This window comes from Schistocerca nitens, chromosome 3 (assembly GCF_023898315.1).
Source record: "Schistocerca nitens isolate TAMUIC-IGC-003100 chromosome 3, iqSchNite1.1, whole genome shotgun sequence".
Lineage (NCBI taxonomy): Eukaryota > Metazoa > Arthropoda > Insecta > Orthoptera > Acrididae > Schistocerca > Schistocerca nitens.
Window position 1 is genome coordinate 710,099,414 of NC_064616.1, and position 10,289 is coordinate 710,109,702.

General features: G+C 50.9%; 1 non-coding gene across 1 annotated transcript; it reads left to right on the forward strand.

Moving 5' to 3' along the window:
• The first annotated feature begins 1,177 nt into the window (after window positions 1-1,177).
• On the forward strand, window positions 1,178-1,250 carry Trnaa-cgc (transfer RNA alanine (anticodon CGC)). Its single transcript has one exon. It is a non-coding gene; the product is annotated as a tRNA-Ala (tRNA).
• Window positions 1,251-10,289: the final 9,039 nt, after the last annotated feature.

The following is a 10,289-nucleotide window of genomic DNA, read 5'->3' on the forward strand; positions in this document are numbered from 1 at the left end:
ATTTGTTGCACACAGGAGACACATGTCTGTTCACCATTCAGTGAGTTTAATTTCTTAAGTACGTTTATTTATGTGTTTGAGAATAATAATCGGATTTATGTATGTATATGTGTGTGTGTGTGTTTATTTTTGTAAATGTGCTATGTTTGGTTATTACACAATATAGGCGTTTTAATACTTGTGTATGATAAATAATTCTCAGGCAGTTCAACAACGGTACTTTGATACTTTTGTTTTTACGTTCGGAAACTGTGGTAAAAATTGCATTCCAATAACAATTTAACTTCATCTCTGCTGTCCTGGGGAAGTTTACAATAAAATGAAAATATATGTGCTTGCTGTGAGTACTTGAGTGATCTCCATATGACTGACATCAAACAAACGTCTTTAGTTAAGTGGTGTAAAGCCAGATCTGCCTTGACGTAGGTATCACAAGGGCATTACACTGTATGAATTGTTTTAAATTTTAGTCTGGATTTTATACTTCAAGGAAACATACTCTGTATTTCAGTTACCCTGAAATATTTTAACTTGTTTCCGGTTCTATCAAGTGTACCTGTTCAGAGCTGTATTCAGCTGACTTGTGAATGTTTGATGAAAAACTGCCATACTAGACCATTGCGTTATGGACTCCAGTCTGTTACGGTAATTTTTTGATCTGCGTGCATCAGTCACTTTGCAGGCCTGCTCTGTGTGACAAATAACGGAAAATTTAACTGTAAGAAAAGTGTGAGTGGTACACTTATAAATGTTAATTCAGTGCCTCGTTTCCCAGAATGCTATCTCAATAAATTACATCTTATGCCTTTTCAAGAGCACATACGGATTTTCACTCATAAAACCTATCAAAATTAGGAGCTAGAATACAGGGAAACGAGTTTGGCAAACTCTACTATGTCAAACATACAAACACTGTCCTCAGCCAATTGTAAAGTATGAAAATCACACGACACGAAAGCGGCGGATTAGCTGCAGGAAATACAAAACTGCCAAGACACCTAAGTGAAAGTCATACTTTCTGCGATATGATTAGCGCTCTCGCACCTCATTTGTGTTTGTATGGACACACTTATACAGTAGATATTAAAGATAATAAAATGTGTAGGTCTGTTCGATTACTAAACACACACTATTTCACTGTTTCGAAACATTACATTGCACTAATCAATTTGTACGGAGCGAGGTGGCGCAGTGGTTAGCACACTGGACTCGCATTCCGGAGGACGACGGTTCAATCCCGTCTCCGGCCATCCTGATTTAGGTTTTCCGTGATTTCCATAAATCGCTTCAGGCAAATGCCGGGATGGTTCCCTTTGAAAGGGCACGGCCGATTTCCTTCCCTCACCCGAGCTTGCGCTCCGTCTCTAATGACCTCGTTGTCGACGGGACGTTAAACATTAATCTCCTCCTCCTAATCACTTTGCATCGAACCAGTTACAGTACGCCCATATCTCATCTCCATCTTTCAACAAAGTTATATGGCAAAGATCGCCAACATGCGATCTAAGCCTCCAAAAATTCATATGGTGAGAGCAATCTATCCAATCCACACATCTGCTTTTTTTTTTTTTTTTTTTTTTTCCTTTATTGTATTTCAATTCCCCATCGGGGCGGGCTGGCAGCAGCATAGGCGCTGCTCTTCAGCCGAAAGACATAGAACAAAACAACAGAAGACAGTTAAAAAAAACAGCAAAGGAGAGAATAAGGTGAACATAGATATAAAAAAGGGGAACATCATGGAAGGCAATAGAAAAAAAAAAAACAAAAACGGGGAGACTAAAATGGAGATAAAAAACTGTTTAAAAGTAGCACACACAAAAAGCCACACACTGCGACGGTTAAAAGAACACGAGGCACAGTATGACTGGAGCATAAAGGTAGCGACGTAAGGCATAGCACATAATGTAACACTGACGGCGAACCTCAAGGCAGGACACAATTAAAATCACACCTCTTGACGCACACGAGAAACAGCACTAAACAACACTGATGTGGCACACTGATGAAGAGCAACACAGAGGATCTGCCAGGCGCTAGGAGATGAGGGAGACCTGAAGAAGGGAGGGAGGGGAAGAGATGGGGGAGGTGACCGGGGGGCGCGTGGAAGAGGGCCCGGGAGGAAGGGATGTGGGAAGGAGAGAGGCAAGTATGGGGTGCAGGGTCTCAGGGGAGGGGTGGACAGAGGAAAATCCGCTCTGGGAGAAGGAGGAAAGAGGGAAAGGGGCCCTGGGGAGGGGGGGGGGGGACAAGGCCAGGTTATAGTTGGAAGGAAGGGTAGATGTCACGGCGAAGTTCGTCATCCGGGAGGGGGAGGCGTTGGAAATTGCCCTGATGAAGGAGATGGAGGGTATGGAGGTGGAGAGAGGGAGGGATACAGCGATAGAGGCGCGGCAACGGGCGGGGGGTGGAGAGGAAGGAGGAAACCAGAGGGTGGGGGGGATCAAGCCTGCGAACAATGTAAAGGATGCGGAGATGTTGGAGGAACAGGAGGAGGTGGGGGAAGGGGATCAGTTCATACAGGAGCCGTGTGGGGGAAGGAAGGCGGATACGGAAGGCAAGGCGGAGCGCATGGCGTTCAAGGATTTGGAGGGCCTTGTAAAAGCGGGTGGGGGCGGAGATCCAGGCAACGCTGGCATAACAGAGGATAGGACGGATGAGGGATTTGTAGGTGTGGAGGATGGTAGAAGGATGCAAGCCCCATGTCCGGCCAGACAGGAGTTTCAGAAGGCGGAGGCGGGAATGGGCTTCCTGCTGGATGGTCAGGAGATGAGGGGTCCAGGTGAGGTGGCGGTCAAGGGTGAGGCCAAGGTATTTCAGGGTGGGGGTGAGTTGGATAGGACGACCATAAAGGGTGAGGTAGAAATCATGGAGGCGGAAGGAGCGAGTGGTGCGGCCTATGATGATTGCCTGGGTTTTGGAGGGGTTGAGACGGAGGAACCACTGGTTACACCAAGTGGTGAACTGGTTAAGGTGGGTTTGGAGGGTACGTTGAGACCGTTGAAGGGTAGGATAGAGAGCCAGGAAGGCGGTGTCATCAGCATACTGGAGAAGGTGGACTGGTGGGGGTGGCTTGGGCATATCAGCTGTATACAAGAGATAAAGGAGAGGGGAGAGGACAGAACCCTGGGGGACGCCAGCCGTGGGATAAAAGATACGGGAGTTGGTGTTGTGGAGGGTGACATAGGAAGGACGGTGCGAGAGGAAGGAAGCGACCAGACGGACAAAATTGATAGGCAGGGCGTAGGTTTGGAGTTTAAAGAGGAGACCGGGATGCCATACACGGTCATAGGCATTTTGGAGGTCAAGGGAAACAAAAATGGCGGAGCGACGGGAGTTGAGCTGGAGGGACAGAAGGTGAACAAGGTTGAGGAGTTGGTCGTCAGCAGAGAAGGAGGGTCGGAAGCCACACTGGGTAAGGGGGAGGAGGTGGTGTTGAGCAAGGTGCTGATGGATACGGCGGGAGAGGATGGATTCAAAGACCTTACTGAAGACGGAGGTGAGGCAGATGGGACGATAGGAAGAGGCGGCAGAAGGGGGTTTGTTGGGTTTGAGGAATAAGAGGACGCGGGAGGTCTTCCACAGGTCAGGGTAGAAGCCAGTAGAGAGGACGACATTATAGAGATGGGCGAGGACAGTCAGGAAGGAATAGGGGCTTTCGCGAAGGTGACGGTAGGTGACACAGTCGTGACCAGGGGCCGTGTTACGTTTGGACCGGAGGATAAGTTTAATGTCTTGTGCTGTGATGGGAGTGTTTATGTCGGAGGGGGGCAACTGCCCCAAGTACTGGAGACTAGGAGCAAGAGGAGCGACCGAGGTATCAGCACGTTCCATGACCGTGGGGAAAAGAGAATAATCAAAGTGGGGATCCTCGGGGATGGAGAAGACCTCGGAAAGGTGGGAAGCGAAGTGGTTGGCCTTACTGAGGTTGTCAGGAAGGGGGCGATCGTTATGGAGAAGGGGGTAGTGGGGAGCGGAAAGGGAACCAGTAAGACGATGGAAGGCGGACCAGTACTTGGAGGAGTTGATAGGGAGGGTGGCGTTGAGTCGTGTGCAGGTCTGGCGCCAGTCTCGGCGTTTCGTTGCTGTAATAAGGTTCCGTACGTGTCGCTGTATTTGCCGGTGGCGTTGGAGTGTATCCCTGTCACGAGTGCGCAGGAAGGAGCGATAGAGGCGGCGGGATTCACGGAGGAGGAGGACAGCCCGCGGAGGGAGAGTGGGACGGTGTGGGTGGATGGTTTTAGTAGGAACATGGGCCTCCACGGCGTCAGTAATTACCTGCTGAAGGAAGGACGAGGCGTGGTTGATGTCGTCAGGATGGTGATAGGTAAGAGGGTGGCTTTCAACCTGGGCGGAGATGGAGTCCCGGTAGGCATCCCAGTTGGCACGGCGATAGTCATGGACGACCTTGGGAGGGGGTGCAGGGTGCGGAGCCGGAGGGGGGCGGTTTGCAGATGCGATGGTGAGAAGGACAGGGAGGTGATCGCTACCTGTGGGGTCAAGGACGGCGACAGTGATACGCCCAAGGAGGTTGGCGGAGGCAATGACAACATCGGGGGTGGTGTGACTTTCAGGTCGGGTGTGCTGGGGAAGAGGAACTAGGTCACCTTGAAGTGTGGAGAGGAACTGATGCCACCGCCGAAGGGCAGCAGGAGTGCGGCTATGGATGTTGAGGTCGGCGGCAATCACATAGGTGGAGAAGGTGTGGTCAATGTGTGAGATGAAGTCATAAGGAAGAGGAGCAGTGGGGCGGACATAGATGGTGGCACAGGTAATGGTGAGGGAGGGGAAGAAGACGCTAAGGATAAGGTGTTCAGTGGGGTCATTGAGGAGAGGTTGTGGCCGGACAGGGATATGCTTAAGGTGACCAATCGCGACTCCACCCTGCGCACGAGGACCAGGAGCGTCAGTGCGGTGGAGGATATAGGGGGAGGTGCGGATAGAATGGTGGGGCTGGAGAAAGGTTTCGTTCAAGAGGAAGGTGTCGACCTGGTGGTGGGAGAGGGTGTGCATGAGGAGGTATTTGTTGGAGCGGAAGGAGCGAATGTTCTGGAAGAGGATGCGAGACTCGTGCCGCGCCATGACGGGAAGGAGGGGGGGAAGAGAGGGAAGGGAAGAGACTTAAACTAGGGTGTCGAGGCGGGTGAAGGTGAAGTGGGCTTGGTTGTGGGAGTAAGTGGCGAAGGCGTTCAGGTGGAAAACAGAGCGAGCAGCAAGGGATATTTGTTGGAAGGTGTGGGGGCGCTGAAAAGGGTGAATGTTTTGGAGGACAACGGTAATGAACCGGATGATGTCCTCGGCCGTGGGGGGTGGACGGAGGGAATTGTTGGGATGGACAGGGGGATCGACGGGACGAACTGGGACCGTAAGTTCAGGGGTGGCTGGAGGGGGTTTAGCTTTACATTTGTGGGAGTATGTGGGATGGGGGCCATTGCAGGTATTACAGGAAGGAGGAGCAGCGAGGTTGGGGCAGTTTTTAAGAAAGTGGGAGGCCTTGCAATGGGGACAGGTGGGGGGGTTTTTGCAGTTGGGAGTCAGGTGGTCATTGTACATCAGGCACCGCTGGCAACGGTAGGATTGGGGAGGGGATTTGGAGGATTCAACAGGGTGGCGACGGTGGTATATCAGGGCACCCTGGGTGAGGAGATGGTCTATGGATGGGGCGGATTCAGAGAATACCCGCATGAGGTAGGTGGGACCAGAGGCATTGTGGATACGGCGGGCAGAGCGGATTTCCAAGTCCGGGTGGGAGTTCAGTTCTACCAACACTTCATCCTCTGTGATCACCGGGCTGAGCTTGGTGATCACAGCGGTGTAGGTGGGGGGGCGTCGGGGAGGCTGGGGCTGACGAGGAGTGGAAGCGGAAAGGAAGGGTGTCAGAGAGGCGTGGGGGCCAAACATAACTCGTGGGAGTTTTCGCAGGAGGTCTGTGTGAAAGGATGGGGACGGGGACTTGATAAGGACTGAGTCCCTGCGGGGAATGAGTTGGGAAATGGGAGCACCAGGTAAGTACTTTCGTATTTCCTTGGTGAGGGTACGAGCGTCGAGGAACTTAGGATCGGGAGTTGACAGGACGAAGGTGTGGAGGGTGGGGGCCAAGGTATGGGTGGCAGGAGGAGGGGTGGTGTCCATGGTGACGGCAGGGGGAGGGGGAGGGGGAGGTGGTGTTGATTTTTTGTGGGAAGTCTCGGGAGCAGAGTCGGTAAGGACGCGCTTTTGGGGTTTTTTGGAGACTGGGGGCTGGGAGGAGGGGAGAGGGACGGGGAGGAGAGGGAGGTGGCGGGTGGCAGATCCCTGTGGCGTAGCGGAGGCACCGGGAGAAGCAGCTGGTTCAGTGGTGGCGATGGTGGCTCGGCGCGACGTGATGCGTGCGGGAGATGCAGAAGACGAAGCGACGGGGTCGGTGAGAGAGGGGAAGCCAACGGCCTGAGGGGCGGCAGCAGAGGCGGCAACAGAGGCGTACGTGAGGGCGGGGGTAGGAGTGGGAGCTGTTGAGGGTGTGGAAGCTGGAGGAAGGGTGTAGAGGTGTGGGTATACAGCAGGGGAGGAGATAGGGGGATGTGTGAGCGGGGGAAGGGAAGGGGAGGCGGAAGGAGGGAGGCCAGGGGCGGCACTCCAGGAAGTGACTGTGGGAGAAGGGGAGGGGGAGGTGTAGATGACGGTGGAGGTGGGAGTACTCATTGCAGACGAACGGCGACGGACAGACGGACGTGCAGCAGGCAGCGGCGGCGTCAGCGTCGGCGTCGGCGATGGTCGGCGGCGAACAGCAGGCGGCGGCGGCGGCGGCGGCGGCGGCAGCGGTTACGACGACGGCGATGGACAGCGAGCAGGCAGGCAGTTACGACGACGGCGATGGACAGCGAGCGAGCAGGCAGGCAGGCAGGCAGGCAGGCAGGCAGGCAGGCAGGCGGACGGACGAACGAACAGCGACAGCAACAAGCGGCGGGCACACAGACAAACACACACAATCTTCGAAGACGGAGATTCCACCCTGAGAGTAGCCCAGGCTTTGCAATCTGACGCTTTCGAAGGAGGGGATCCAACCCTCTAGATGCGACACATCTGCTTTTTTGCTACGAATTATATAACATTTACAACGGATTGCAGTAACGAGTATGAAACATTCTCGACTTAAAAAAAGTGAAGACATATTCCTTCATAGCAATTTAATTAATGATTTAGAGATACATAACTTTTAGCTGTTTCGTAGATGACTGAATATCCCACAAAACTTTAAAATAAGAAATAAAATCTCTAACCGTCTACGGCGTCGAACGGCTTGCCACACAGCTGTCTCATCGCGCCGCCAACAGATGGCAGAGCAGTATCACGATTGACAGTTCTCAGCAGTCTTCTGCTTGTTGTATATGTGCAATGTCAGTGCTTTTTTTTTTTTTTATAAAGGATTGCTTTTACATGTGAGTTAGTGTCTACAACATCTTCGCCAGGCGTCAGAGGCACATGAAGGTTACATATTCAGGCCATATTTATTGCATATTGATAATTACCGCAATTCGCTGCTTGGGAGATCGTTTTCGTGTGGCAGGTAGTATACTCGCGCGCGCGCGTGTGTGTGTGTGTGTGTGTGTGTGTGTGTGTGTTAGAAATTTCCGTTAACCAGCTTTTTACTGACATTGAACAAATGATGTAAAGCTGATTCACTGTCATTAAACTCCGAAAAATCCTTAAAGGCAGGACTACTAGCTCTGTTGTGTGTGTGTGTGTGTGTGAGATTAGATTTAGAAATTTCCGTTAACCAGCTTTTTACTGACATTGAACAAATGATGTAAAGCTGATTCACTGTCATTAAACTTCGAAAAGACCCAATATATGCAGTTTAGAACCTGGAAGAGAATTCCTTCTAGCGTGGCTGTAATATATGAAGACAGAAGAAATTGACAGTGGTAAATTTCAGGGTTAAGAACTCTATTATAAATTCAGTTGGATAAGGCACGCCACAGAATTGCCGAATCACACAAACAAGTCTGTATTTGCAATGTAAATGATGTCGGAAATGTAAATATTAAAAAAAACTTGTATGCTTTGCTTACTTTAATTCTGTTATGTCATTTGGGATCATATTTTGGGGTAACTTGTCAAACCAATCAAAAGTTTTTAGAATGCAAATGCATGTAGTAAGACCCATTTGTGGTATAAATTCAAGATCACAATGTATAAACCTGTTCAACCGCTTCTTCTCAGTATATGTATTCCTTAAAGAAATTTGGGGTCAACGGAAGTGTCCGATTCCACCCGTAGTCTTTGACCAGTGACGTAAGGCTGTTGTGGTGTCTGACGTCACGACGGCACGGAATTTAGTTTGTGAGAGGGTGTGTTTGTAGGTGTCGTTTCGATGTGATCGGTGGTTCTGTCTGGTGGTGTGTTTAAGGGTAGCGTGTTATGTGGCTTATGGGGTTCATTTGCGTGGTAGCATTGCACGTGTGTGGTATCGGTAGTGACTGTGCTTCCAGCGGAATATTTTTCAGCAAGTCAACGATTTTAGTTTTTTTATGTCGACGTTATTGTAGTTTTTTCTGTTCGTCGTGTGTCAATTTTGGTAAATTGCTTTGTTTATGTCTTTTGTAGGTTCAAATGGCTCTGAGCACTATGGGACTTAACAGCTACGGTCATCAGTCCCCTAGAACTTAGAACTACTTAAACCTAATTAACCTAAGGACATCACACAACACCCAGTCATCACGAGGCAGAGAAAATCCCTGACCCTGCCGGGAATCGAACCCGGGCGCGGGAAGCGAGAACGCTACCGCACGACCACGAGCTGCGGACTGTCTTTTGTAGGTATGTATATGACTGACAAGGTCAACAGTTTACGGTTGTCGGCGATGACAGTGCGTTGTCTCTACAATTCGGATTGTGGATGAAGTCATGAAGTGTTCAGTGTGTCATGAAGAAATGAGGCTTACTAAAGTTCCAGCGTCTCGGACCAGGGATGGCTATATAGATGTCATAAGGATAAATGGATAAATAGTTAAACGGAATATCAACACTTCGCATGACCTACATAGGTCAACAGAAACTACCAACACCAAATCATGAAACCCGAAACTACAACCACGTCCACAAAAAACACAACGCGACAGGGAGTGGGGAAAGGCAGTGGAGGGGAATACAAAAGGACTCGGGGCGGGGGGGGAAGAGAGGTAGGGAGAGGTTAGGTGGGGAGAAAAATGGGTGGAAGGGGGCAAGAGGGAGCCCAGGGAAAGGACAGAGGAAAGGAGAGGGGGTGCGGATCAGAGTTGATAGGAGGGATAAGTGGCGGGAGAGAGGGGATCATCCGGGAGGGGGAGTTGATGGAAGCCACCTCGGGAAGGGAGATGAAGGGTGTAGAGATGGAGGGTAGGGGGACACAATGGTGAAGGCGCGGCAGTGGGCTGGGATGGGAGAGGAGAGGAGCTACCAGGGCGTGGGGAGGATCAAGGTGGCGTGAGGTGCAGAGTATGCGGATAAGTTTGAGGAATGACGTGTCCTCTTTTTTTTTTTTTTTTTTCCTTTATTGTATTTCAATTCCCCATCAGGGCGGGCTGGCAGCAGCATAGGCGCTGCTCTTCAGCCGAAAGACATAGAACAAAACAATAGAAGACATTTAAAAACAGCAAAGGAGAGAATAAGGTGAACATAGATATAAAAAAGGGGAACATCATGGAAGGCAATAGACAAAAAACGGGGTGACTGTAAAATGGAGATAAAAAAACTGTTTAAAAGTAGCACACACAAAAAGCCACACACTGCGACGGTTAAAAGAACACGAGGCACAGTATGACTGGAGCATAAAGGTAGCGACGTATGGCATAGCACATAATGTAACACTGACGGCGAACCTCAAGGCAGGACACAATTAAAATCACACCTCTTGACTCACACGAGAAACAGCACTAAACAACACTGATGTGGCACACTGATGAAGAGCAACACAGAGGATCTGCCAGGCGCTAGGAGATGAGGGAGACCTGAAGAAGGGAGGGAGGGGAAGAGATGGGGGAGGTGACCGGGGGGCGCGTGGAGGAGGGCCAGGGAGGGAGGGATGTGGGAAGGAGAGAGGCAAGTATGGGGTGCAGGGTTTCAGGGGAGGGGGGGACTGAGGAAAATCCGCTCTGGGAGAAGGAGGAAAGAGGGAAAGGGGCCCTGGGGAGTGGGGGGGGGGAACAAGGCCAGGTTATAGTTGGAAGGAAGGGTAGATGTCACGGCGAAGTTCGTCATCCGGGAGGGGGAGGCGTTGGAAATTGCCCTGACGAAGGAGATGGAGGGTGTGGAGGTGGAGAGAGGGAGGGATA